Genomic DNA, 12,756 nt, shown 5'->3' with positions numbered 1-12,756 from the left:
TCCAGACCTAGGAGTCTGAACTTCATTTCATATCCTTGACGGTGCTCGCAGGGGTGTCTTACCATCGCCATGACTGGATGAGGATACTCAAAAATTACTCTGCAGCAATGCATAGAAAGGACTGAAAGTGGCTGGGAGTGTGGGTGCTGAGTTCAGGATGCATTGAAACAATGCAGAGCTCCTGAGTGCCCGGCTTAAAACTCTTCAGTGGCTTCCCACTGGCCACAGGATCAAGTCCAAACATGCTTTGGGTGGTACAGAAGCCCTGCGTGTTCTGGTCCTGCCCACTCCTCTAGCGAGATGTACGGCATCTCTGTGTTCCAGCCATGAGGGCCTCACCTCAGCTCCTCAGGCTGGCGGGCTGTCCTGCACTTCAGCCTGCATGCTTGCTGTCCACTCTCTCTGGCATTCTTTTCCCAGCAGGTGGCCCAAGCAACTCCTCATTCAGACTGAGGCTTCACTGCCCCTCCCAAGAAATGGTCCCCAAGGCTCCAATCAGGTTAGGCCCACAGGTTACCGGCTCCCAGGGCAGCCGACAGTTCTCCTGGGCACAGTTGTCATTATGTACATATTTGTCATGATTTTCTTACTGCGTGCACCTCTAGGAGGGCAGGGACGTGACGGACTCACCCACCACTCCCCAAGGTTCAAAGGCACAGAAGCAGGCTTGCAGTACATACTTGTTGACTGGTGAATGTGGTGAACCATAATGAGATCTTTCTAGTTACATGATCGCAGTGGGAATGGCAGAGAGGGGAGGGGAAATACCAGTTTAGAAGTCCATGCTTGCCCCTCTGCAAATTAAATGGTGTAGAACAGGGGGACAGCATACTGTGGGTGGGACCAAATCAGGCCTGCTGCCTGTTTCAGTAAATGCAGTTTTACAGGAACAGAGCCAAAATCATCCATTCTGGTGCTGTGTATGGCTGCTCTCTCACACTGCCAGAGGTGGGCAGTGGCAGCAGAAAAGGCCTGCAAAGCCTAAACTATTTACTATCTGGCCCTGTACTGAAAATGCTTGCCAAGCCCTGCTCTAGAAAAAAGACTGCAGAGAGGTCCACCATAACGAAAACAGTGGTTATCTTTCTGTGGTGGGATTACAAATGAGCTTTATATAGTCTGCTTAATTTTCTGCATTATTCGTATTTTCTGCAAAGAACATATATTATTTTTATAATCAGAAAAACGATAAAGGTTATTCGAAACCAGATTGAGTGCCCCACTAATTCTTTTCAGTTTTAATTTTCTGAGTGTTTTATACTTTTTTCAGGAAAAGGAAAAAAAAACTTGTTGATCGGTCGGAGCGATTTTCTCTGCTGGCTTTGGGGAACATAGTAAAATGACCCTAAGAGCTGCAGAGGAAATTCCTGTTTCTCCATTTCCTGCACCAGCGGGACGATGCCTTTCTGCTATTTTATGAGTCTGGCTCTTGATCCTGAGTTCAGTGATTCAAGCTGAATGTTTCGATGAAACTTGGATTCCAGAAAATGTGTACCTGTCACATAGTGTACATGTCTGTGATTAGCATCTTGATGAAAACACCGGTTGACATCTAGCAGTATTCTATTGGGACGTCATGTCTACATTTTAATAACAATTATTAATATTCAATAAAACTGCAAAACATGGACACAACTCTAACACTGACTGCAGATGTTTTTAAAAAGTGTTAGCAAATGAGTTTAATTAAAACAGAAAATAAATAACCCAGATCTTTAAACATCTGATTTAAAAAAAATAAGAAAAAATGTCAAATTTCCCATTGAGACACCTCTCTCCTTCCTTTTCTTCCAAAAAGTCTCAAAATAATTTAAGTAACCGATTACTTATGAAAATTTTCTTATAAATTTTCATTAGAATGTAAGCTTTGTGAGAACACGAATATTATCTTCTGTATTGCTCATGACTGTCCCAGCATGTAGACCCATAAGAAGCACACAGTAAATGTTCAATAATAAATATTTGTTGAATGAATGACTATAAAATAGATAAAACACTGGTTCCTAGGAAAAGTGGTTTTTTAAAAAACTTTTTTGTTAATTATAAGGATTATAATTAAAAACACTCTTAAAAACACTTTGAAAATTAAGAAAAGTAGAAGGAAAAAAATCAACTTTGTTCTCTCAAATTTAAAGCTATCGTTATTTTGTTGCATTGCTTTCATTCTTTTTCCATATGTATAATTTTAATGTAATGTTAACCATATGTTACACAATTGTCTTCCTTTTAAAATTAATCTTACAGTATGAGAATTTTCCATGTAATTTCAAGGTCTTTGTAAACATTAATTTTAATGATTGTATAATAAATTGAGTGGAATTGCATTATTAATTCCCAGTTTCTTTTTTCTTTTGCAGTTATAAATAATGCAGCAATAAATACCTTTGTATATTTAGCCATTTTCAAAGAAAGTACTTGGCAGGTGGTATATCAGCACAGAGGGTATAAGTTATGCTGCAGTAACAAACAACCCCCAAATCTGTGCTTATGGCAACAGTCGTCTATTTCCAGTGCATGCTCTATGTCCACTGCAAAAATGGAACGAAGTCTTACAAAAATTCAGTTCCCTTCAATTCAATTCAACAAATATTTGTTAAGTGTCTGTTGTTATAAGGCCCATTGCTGGCCCAGGATATAGTTGAGAAGATTTTCTGATGAGTCACAGATAAATGAAAACTGGGAACTCTGTTTTCATAACATGCTGTACAACGGCAGGAAAAAAAAATCAATGAAGGCAAAAGATCATTTTTCTAGTCTAGTCATTTGTATGCCATGTCTGTATTGTTTTAGATATAAGTGTCTTTCTCTGTCTGCCTCTTAAAACCCCCCTTGCTGTGTAAAGGTCAGCCTGGTGTGTCCCTATGCCTGTGATAAAGCTTGACATGACTCAAAGTCAGGCACCAGGGGTCACCAGCCTTGCTTTTGCAACACTCTCGTGCTCTCTGACCTCAAAAGCTGTTGTGAAATTTTCCAAACAAAACATTTTAATTTACCAAAAACCATAAAATAAAATAAATGTCCTTTAGACAAATAATCCTAATCCTAGGAATTTTCCTAAGGAAATATTCCACCAAAGGAATAAAACAGTAGACATGCGAAAATCTTGGTTTTGTAGATATTTGTAACAGCAAATAACGGCAGGTAAATCATGGCATATTTACCAGACTGAATCCCAAGAATCAGTAAACGTTAATAAGCATGAAATTTTTATAGATGCTTATGATGTAAGGTAGAAATGGGGGAACTAGGACAATAAAATTCCATCTGTGTTGTGCAATTGTATATAATGAATACATTTTAAAAACACTGGTAGGAAATCTGGCAAATGAAATGGTTGGTTTGTTAGAGCATGAGAACTTTGTATTGTGCAGTATTATTATTTTGCATTATTTAGTATTTAAGATTTAGTATTTAAAGATTTAGTATTTCTGTTACTTTTGTTTTAATATTTGAAACAATAAAACTTAAAAAAATATATAATAAAATCCATTCCTGGGAGGGACTCTGTGTCAAAATAGTTTTTTAAAAATTAAAAATAAAGCCTGAGGTAGATAACTAATATTGTGTTGGCATGTCAGTAGTTAGCTCCTCTGAAGTCTCTCATCACTTGCTCCTTTGTCTGATAAGTCCGTGTTCCTCATTACTCAGGAACTGAAGCATTTAGATAACATTTTTGGAAACAGAGCTGTTTGGAGAAAGAGCAGCCTTTGCTATCTGATCTCTTGCTATCACTTTCCAAAACTCAGGAAGTGAATAGATTTGAATCCGGAGATGTGCTCCCATACAAAATATGGGGGTCTAGGTAATAGATACTTTTAGAACTGACCATAGGTATGTCTTTCATTGCGCTTTGGATTGGGCACACAGTAGCCCCCCAGCGAATTGCTGATGGAATGCACAGGAGAAGAAATTAGATTGCACACCCAACACCTGGGGGGGAGGGGACTGTGTCCTTCAGAGCAGCAGGCATCCCTAAGTGGGAGGCAGCAAGGACAATTGGCTGGGCACCGGAGCCCTTGTGGAGGACACACGTATCATATCACATGCCACCTCCAGGAGGTCTTAAGAAGACGTGAGTGGCCTCAGTGTTGATGGAGGTGAAGCACGCCACTGTGGGGTCTTCCCGCCACTTTTCACACCCTTGTTGACAAAAGGTGGCAGGAGGTGGCTGATGAAAACCACCAAAGAGTTGCTTGTCTTGTGTCACCGTGTCAATTTATTACATTCCTTATGGGAAGCTCTCTCGGCCCCAACACTGAAGGGACAGACTCTTGGAGCCACTATTCATCCTTGGATCAAAAGCTCTTTGTAAACATTCCTGTGCTTTGCCATTTGAATCCATAGTACATCAACAAGTCCAGAGATTTATTATTATTATTATTATTATTATTATTATTATTATTATTATTTAGTAGCTTTAACAACTCCCCTTGTTGGTGGTGGTTTGCTTGTTTCTGGTTTGCCTGGAGCAGATCTAATGTCCTCACTTGGTAAGCTTGGCAACTTGCCCATCACAGCAGCAGGAGCCTTTAAATAATACCAACGGCATCCATCAATCTCAGCAGCCAGTGGCCACCTGTCCCAATGTCACCTTGGCTGTACTCCTGCAGACAGTGCGGTGGTTGTGGACGGTGGCTTCTGTTTGGCGGCTTCTCTGGACTGAGCCTGAGCAGTGAAGGGACCAGTATGGGTTTGTCAGGGGCCAGGAAGAGCCTTGAAAAGACAAGTAGCATATTCTCAGGGTAGGAATACCTGATGTACTTGCATGGAGTGACTGCCGTGTGCCTGCTGGGGCTGAGCTGGCGTGGGAAGGCACTGGCTCAGGAGCCGGGCCAATGTGGGTGGCCCCGCAGCTCCACTGGCCTTGTCTCCATGGGTATGTGCTCTTGCCCCACTCGGTTACAAATTTAGCTGAAATATGTCTATTCCTTGGGGCACTGTGAAGTTTCAATTCCCTTTGCAAAATATTTTGAGGTGCTCAGTACAATGATAGAGTCATTTTCAAGTATGAGTATCAGTTTGCTTCTTAGCATCTCCTTTAATGAAGAAGCTTTAAAAAAAATTGCAAAGATTTCAGAAAACCGTGGGAAACGAACCTTCGGCTGCCAAGTTTCAGGGAGGAGAGAACACTCTTTCTGAGTGGTTTTCAATTGTCTGCTGTAATAAATGATTAATTTCCCCATTACATTACATTAAAGGGATTAAAAATTATATTGCCCTCCTTTTATGTCCAATTTTATGAGTCACTTGTATGATGGTGTATCATGAGTAATAAAAATGGACCAGAGAGTTACATAAGTTGCCCCAGCAGAAGGCTCCTGTGTGTCGTGAGTTTCTGTTAACCCTTCCTGTCCACTGTGTGTGGGGGGGTCCCTTCTGAAAAGGGGCCCCTAGAACCATAGTGGAGTCAAAGGCCAGTGCCTGTGGGGCTGCAGGTAGCTGGGGAGCCAGTGCTGTACCCTCCTGGGGTGTCATGAGCCTCCCTCTCCCCAGGTCAGATTTCCCGCAGACTCACCGTGTTGGTTTCCTAGTGCTGCTATAACAAGGTACTGCAAACTAGGTGGCTTAGAACACAGAAATGTATTCTCTCATGGTTCTAGAGGCCAGAAGTCTGAAATCAAGATGCTGGCAGGGCCATGCTTCATCTCAAGATGCTAGGGCAGGACCTGTTTCACCTCAGGATGCTAGGGCAGGACCTGTTTCACCTCAGGATGCTAGGGACAGAGCTGCTCCAGTTCTCTGTCCGAGCTTCTGGAGACACTTGACTTGTGGTAGCATAATTCCAGTCTTCACATGATGTTCTCCCTTTGTGTCTATCTGCTTCTAAATGTCCCCTTCTTATAAGGACACTAATAAGGACCTATTCCAGTAGGACCCCATCCTAACTAATTATATCTTTAATGACCTATTTCCAAATAAAGTCACATTCTGACATTCCAAGGGTTAGGACTTCAACATAAGAATTTTGGAGAGACAAAATTCAACCCGTACCATTCATCCAGGTGGGCCTTTCCTTCATACCTCTCTTGTCGCTTCAGGCTCTCCATCCCAAAGTGGCAGGTATTTTGTCACAACTGTCATGTTTTTCAATTCAAATCATGAGACTGATTATCCTTCCCTGCCCCACACCCACCCCGTGAAAAAAAGAGAAAAGCTAGCTTGTGTGGAAGCCTGGTATAAGTGAGAAACACGAAACATGGTTTGTGCCCTCCCTGTTTTCATTCTTCCTTCCTCAGATTACAAGGCCTAAATTCACTTCCTATTCAAATCTCCTTTCAAGAAATGATCTGGATATATTCACATGAAAGGACGAAGCGCAGGATCATGGGATCTTAGTGTCAGACCTCACAGTTCACCTAATCTAAATCCCTTCCAAAAATGACCTCGATACTTCAAATACCAAAGCCTCAAGCCCAGTGAATGAATGAATGTCCATAGTGGAATTCTGGGCCCTGGTGATGAAGAGAAACAGTGGTTGTTTTTTTTGGGGGAGGTGGGGTGGGGGAAGGGTTAATTATGAGAGTTCTGAAGTCACACCCATGAGGCCAACTTTTCCTTCCCTGGTTAGTGCACATGGGTTTTCATGCCTTGGATTCAAATAGCATCTTTCTTGGACCCAGAGATTCTGAAGGAGGAGGTTGGGTTAGTGGGGGACACCCCCCACCTTGAGTGGGTGAGAATCCCAGAATCACCCGCAAAGCTGACATGGTGACTCCCGCCTCTGCCCCACATACACTGATTCTGATACTCTCCATCCTGGAGGTAAGTGAGTGTGTTTGAGCCTTGAGTCCTGTTAGAGGGGGGCGTACATTGAGCTCCCCTACTTGGGGAGCTCAGAATGCATGAAACATTTAACACCTCCTCTACCTCCATTAGGAAGGGATATTCCAAGTGGTTACTGATATCGTTGGATTAATATCTACCATATTTTTTACTGTTTTCTATTTGTTACCCTTGATCTTCCTAGTTTTGTCTTCCACTCTTTTTCTTCCTTTTATGGTTTAAATTAAGCATTTTATATGATTCCATTTTCTTAGCATAGCATTTATACTTTCTTTCTTTCTTTCTTTTTTTTTAGTGGTTGCCCTAGAATTTGCAATATAATTTACAATTAATCCAAGTTCACTTTCAAATAACACTATACTACTTCATGGGTAGTGAGAGTACTTCATAGCATAATAATAATCCCAATTTGTTCCTTCCATTCCTTGTATCATTGCTGTCATTCATTTCATATATCATATATATATATATATATATATATATATATATATATATGTATATACATATATACATAAGCATACATAATTGAATATATTGTTTATTATTTTGAATAAAATGTTAGTTATAGCAATTAAAAATTAAATTTATTTTATTTTCACTTATTCCTTATTCATTGTTTTTCCTGTTTATGTAGATCCAAATTCTGACCTAGATTATGTTCCTTCTCTCTAAAGAATTTGTTCTAACATTTCTAGAATAGCATGTCTACTGGAAATAAAGTTCCTCAGTTTTTTTTTTTTTGTTTGAGAAAGCATTTCTCCTTCACTTTTGAAGGATAATTTTGCATATTACAGAATTCTAGGTTTGTGGGGGTTTTTCTCTCAACACATAAACTACTATTTCACTTAATTTTCTTCTTGTTTGCATGATTTCTGAGAAGTCAGATGAAATTCTTTTTTTTTTTGGTCCTCTATAAATAAGGTGTTGTTTTCCTCTGCTTTCTGTAGGGATTTTTTCTTTAATTTGTGACTTCCTGTAATTTGAAGATATGTGTAAGTGTAGGTGATTTTTGTTGTTTTGTTTGTTGTTTGTTTTTTGTATTTTTTTCTGCTTGATGTTTTTATAGCTTCCTGGATCTGTGTTTTGGTGTCTGAGTTTAATTTGGGGAGAATTCTCAGTTATTATTGTTTCAAATATTTTGTCTATTCCTTTCTCGCTTTCTTCTCTTTCTGACAGTGCCATTATGCGTATGTTATACCTTTTATAGTTGTCCCATAGTCCTTGAATACTGTTCTGTTGTTTTCTTCTGTCTTTGTTCTCTTCATTTTTAAGCTTTAGAAGAGTCTACTGATATACATAGCCTCTAGCGCAGAGATGCCTTCCCCAGCTGTGCCCAGTCTATGAATAAGAGCATCAGAGGCATTCTTCATGTTTGTTACTGTGTTTTTGGTCTCTAGCATTTCTTTTTGTTTGTTTATTTTTGTTCCATCTCTCCGCTTACATTGCCTATCTATTCTTGCATGCTGTCTATGGTATCCATTAGAGCCCTTAACTTATTTATCACAGTTGTTTAAAATTCCTGGTCTGATATACCGGCCGCATCTGCTTCTATACTTCTTTTCTCTCTTCACATTGTGTCTTTTGCATTTTGGTATGCCTTGTCATTTTTCTCTTGATAGTCAGACATGATGTGCTGGGTTAAAGGGACTGATATAAACAGGGCTTTAATAGTCACGTGCCGCTTAACAATGGGGATACATTCTGAGAAATGTGTCATTGGGTGATTTCATCATTGTGCAAACATCACAAGCAAAAGTTTCGTAACATGTACACCTCCTGATTTTGATTGCTATAACTAACATTTTGTTCAAAATTCTTATTTTGAACAAAATGTTAGTTTTGTTCAAAATTATTGTTTTGAACAAAATGTTAGTTATAGCAATTAAAAATTAAATTTATTTTGTTTTCACTTATTCCTTATGATTGTTCTTCCTGTTTATGTAGATCCAAATTCTGACCTAGATTACGTTCCTAGGCGAGACCCCAAAAAACTGAGTAACTCACTAAAATGGCTGAAGCCTCCACCTTAAATACCACCTTCAGGTGAAGATAAAAGATGCTAGTAGTCAGTTATAGCAGTTACCAGGAAAAGCACAGAAAACAGGGGAAGGCTGTCAGGCAGATTTAAGTCTTTGCCTTCTACAGCGATAAAAATTTCTAGAGATAAGCTCATCACCCTCTTCCTGGTACAGGGAGGAAGACACTCTTACAAATGTAAATATCTTTTACTAAGGGTAACCTCTACTTGCTTTTCAGAGCTTCTCCAGTATCAGCTGTTTTCTTAAAATTAACCAGCTTAAAATAATCCTTATGTCCAAGAGACATATGTTAGGGTAACAAAATATGTTCTCCTTCAGCTCCTAGGCTACAAACCTGTACAGCATGTTACTGTACTGAATTCTGTAGGCAATTATAACACAATGGGAAGTATTTGTATAATGGGTTGCACTATGCTAAGACAGCTATGACGTCACTAGGCAACAGGAACGTCGCAGCTCCTTTATAACCTTATCAGACCACTGTCACATATGTGGTCCTTCACTGACCTACTGTTATGTGATGCATGACTGTAATGTGGTGAGGTGTGGGAGACAGGAAAGCATTCTGCAGTCCTCTGATAGGTCTCGGTCTTTTAGGGAGCCTGTGTCTCTGCACTGTGAACTTCACAAGTGTTTCTCAGTTTCTATCTCCCTCCTTAGATGGGGCAGGATGGCTAGAGTGGACTGGAGTTGGGTATTTACCTTTCCCAGGTTAGTTAGTCTCTGATAATACCCCAGCAGCATAGGCTCTGGTTAACTAGTTTCCTCGGAGGGTAGGCCTTGTGAAAAAGAACAGAGTGCTCTGGCGATGTACCAAAATGATTTTCCCTCATACTGCCGAAGCGTGAGGGGATTTTTCCCCCTCATATTCGTGGAGGGACCTGGTCGAGCTCCTGGAGCTAATCTCCCCAAAGTACGAGGGCCCCTCTATGGCTAGGCTCCCCTGGTGTTTGTAACTCTCAGACTTGTCCACACCGAGCCTCCAGCAATTTGTCAATTACTGTTCGGGTTTTCCTACCTGGGCAAGGAAGGGATTTTTGCCTTTGCTTCCAATCAGGGTCAACGAAACCTGGAGGAGAATTGTGGAAGAACATTCTCTAATCCACTTAGTATACCTTTTTCTCAATCCAAATATGCTTTTCTTTTAATAACTTTTACCCTAATTTTAAAAAGCAATACATAGTCATATAAAACTTTGGAAAAAATCAGAAAATATGTTTTTAAAATCCTGTAATCCCTTTCTTTACCCAGAGTGCACTACTGCTAGTATTTCTGTATATTTTGTTTCTGATTTTCTCCTATGTATCTGTGTGGATGGATAGATGGTAGAAAATTTTATAGAATAGAGCTGGTATTGTAGATTCCGGTTTCATATTCTACTTCTTCTAAATAAAGTGCTATTATGAACATTCCTCCTTGTCTCTTAAAACCCTTGTACACATCACACTCAATGGCAGTGTTATCATACATTGTTCAGATTTTCTATTATTTAGTTAACTGTCCCCTTGTTTGGGAACTTTAGGTTTGTTTTCTAATTTGGGGGCATAAATGTTTGATAACATTTGATTATTCTCTGGCTGGTGTCCTAAAAGTGGAGCTGGCTTAAAGGATGTGGGCTTTTGAATGGATCATGATAAATACTATTAATTTATTTCCAGCAAGTTTGTTCCTGTGTCCCTTCCACAGCCTCGTGTTCTCTTATGTTTGTATTACAGCTGCCCAGCATATAGGTGGACAGCTTTTTCTGGAGTAAGAGGCCAAAAGCAGTGCCCTTGGGAACTAACTGTCCCATCATTTTTGTTATGATACAGTGGTGTCACTAAGCCCACATAGCACCCTCCTCTTTTATTCAAATGCTTTGATTATTTTTTCCCCAGTCCTTCTGGAGAAGACTAGGGAGTGCAAGACCAAGAACTCACAGAGAAGAAAGCATTGCCAGAAATCAGTTACCTATTTCTTCCCCCTAAATAGTAAACCCTATTCATAATAGGAAGGAAATGGAAAGGAGAAGATGAAATGAAACAAAGTCATCGTTAGCTGCTCATATTTCCCACCAACAAATCATGGACTGTAAACTGAAGAAGGCAGATATTTAGTATCAACAGAATCATTATTTCATGAACCAGGAAACTGGGTGATAGTGGTGGAAGTGTTAGCCAAATCAGTGCCCAACTTGATCCCGAGGAGACTTCTAGAAAAATCAGTTTGCAGGACTCACAGATACCACTGAGTGACCTGGGAAAAGTTCTCTGGTTGACCCCTCTTTCCTAACTTCTTTCTTTCATTAAGTTTTTACTATAATATATTTCAGATATGTGAAAATGTGTACCCGCAACCCAGCTTATTAAATAAAACATTATAAGTAGAATGAACTTTTTGATTATTCATTATTACATTCTCCACTTTCACACCCCATACCCAGAAATAACAATTATTTATAATTTACTGTTTATCATTCACATGTGTTTCTTTCTGCTTTGCTACATATGCGTGTATTCCTATGCAAAACATAGCACAGGAGCAGTTTTGGAGCAGGTGTGAGGGGATGGGATACTTTGTACGGGGGGGAAGGACAAGTCACTAGAGCAATAGAGTGAAGCTAAAGCTGATGGGGACAGATGCAGGGAAGCTAGTAGACTGAGGCGTGTGGGACATAGAACTTCTTTTCTAACTCCTTCCATTTTCTGGGTGAAATAAGATCAATTCCAGTAACTAAAAGCGGGAGTGGGATGTTGAAGGCACGAGAACAGGAGAGAAATAGATATAACATAAATCAAAATTCAAAGGTTTTTGGTTTTTTTTCCTGATTTTTTTATATCCTCTGATAAAAATCAAATGAAAAAAAAATTCCTTCAAAGGTTCACGAATAAACAGAAGTGGGACAGTTTTCTGTATATTGTTTTTATCTTTGGAATGAACTGCTGGTCAACAAGAGCAGTTTCTCTATCAAAGAACATCACCAAGTTCTGGAAGCCACAATCTATTTACCTTTCCCCAGAAACGAAAGTGACGGAATAGTTCACATCTGCCTGTCCAAAGCTTAAAGTCCACATTGTAATATTTATACTGACTAACCTTCAGAGAATGAGAAAGGAATCTTTTACAGCAAAGAGAACATTTTAACCAATGGCAATACACCGTGGCAAGTGCTGCATTTAAGAGAAACAGACAACAGCAGAAGCAGACAGTTTTGCTCTTCTAGAAGTAGAAACGGTCTGCTTACCATGGGAGAATCAGAATAACCTTCTGTGGATGTGTAAACAGTACCGATGATTCTGCCTTCCTCAGAACCTATGATGCCAGGCACAGTGGGTGTTTCAAAATGAATGTTTTGAAACTTACCGCCCACACTTGCCACCTCCCAGCACCCGCTGAATTTCAACACTGGTCTAGTGGTGCAATGTTGATATGCCCCTGGCAGAAATCCTTCCCAGAGGCACTAGGATGGAGCAGGTTTCCTGCTAGCAGCTTCCCTGCATAATGATTTGATAGTGTGCGACTTATAAATAAATTTGATTTGAATATTTATTTTCAGCACAAAATTTTGCCAGACGATACGTTTTCTCTTTGGCCTTTTCCCTAATGTCATGCCTCTGATGCTGCTTTCTGCAAGCACCAACGAGAGTATGGATTTGACTATCAATGATTTGTTCAATTTCGTTTAAAATGGTTACTGACCCTCCCCACCCCCAGCCCAATTTCTTTCAGAGGTGATCTAATTTCTTTAGCAATCTGTGCCTGTGGACTCTGGCTAATTTGTTAATTGAGTTAAAGCACTGCCAGAACATGAGAAGACCTTCATTTGTCTCTAACCTGTGTCTACCAGTGAAATGCTGGCTGTAATGAAGTTATATTGGTTGAAAAAATGAGAGATGATGAATGACAGGCAGAAGGTGACATTGATGACAGTCGGTCATTCTGAGGGGGATGCATG

At 39.9% G+C, this 12,756-nt stretch overlaps 1 long non-coding RNA gene across 1 annotated transcript in view; it reads right to left on the bottom strand.

Moving 5' to 3' along the window:
• Window positions 1-12,498, bottom strand: part of LOC148758440 (uncharacterized) — a 40,935-nt gene extending 28,437 nt beyond the window's left edge. Inside the window, exon 1 of the long non-coding RNA XR_016021187.1 lies at window positions 12,046-12,498. This is a non-coding gene — a long non-coding RNA (uncharacterized LOC148758440). The remainder of the gene's footprint in view (window positions 1-12,045) is intronic.
• Window positions 12,499-12,756: the final 258 nt, after the last annotated feature.

The sequence above is a fragment of the Rhinolophus sinicus genome, chromosome 4 (assembly GCF_057876585.1).
Source record: "Rhinolophus sinicus isolate RSI-liver-muscle chromosome 4, RSI-T2T, whole genome shotgun sequence".
Taxonomy (NCBI): domain Eukaryota; kingdom Metazoa; phylum Chordata; class Mammalia; order Chiroptera; family Rhinolophidae; genus Rhinolophus; species Rhinolophus sinicus.
Note: the sequence above shows the minus strand (reverse complement) of the source record. Positions and strands in the feature narration are given on the sequence as shown.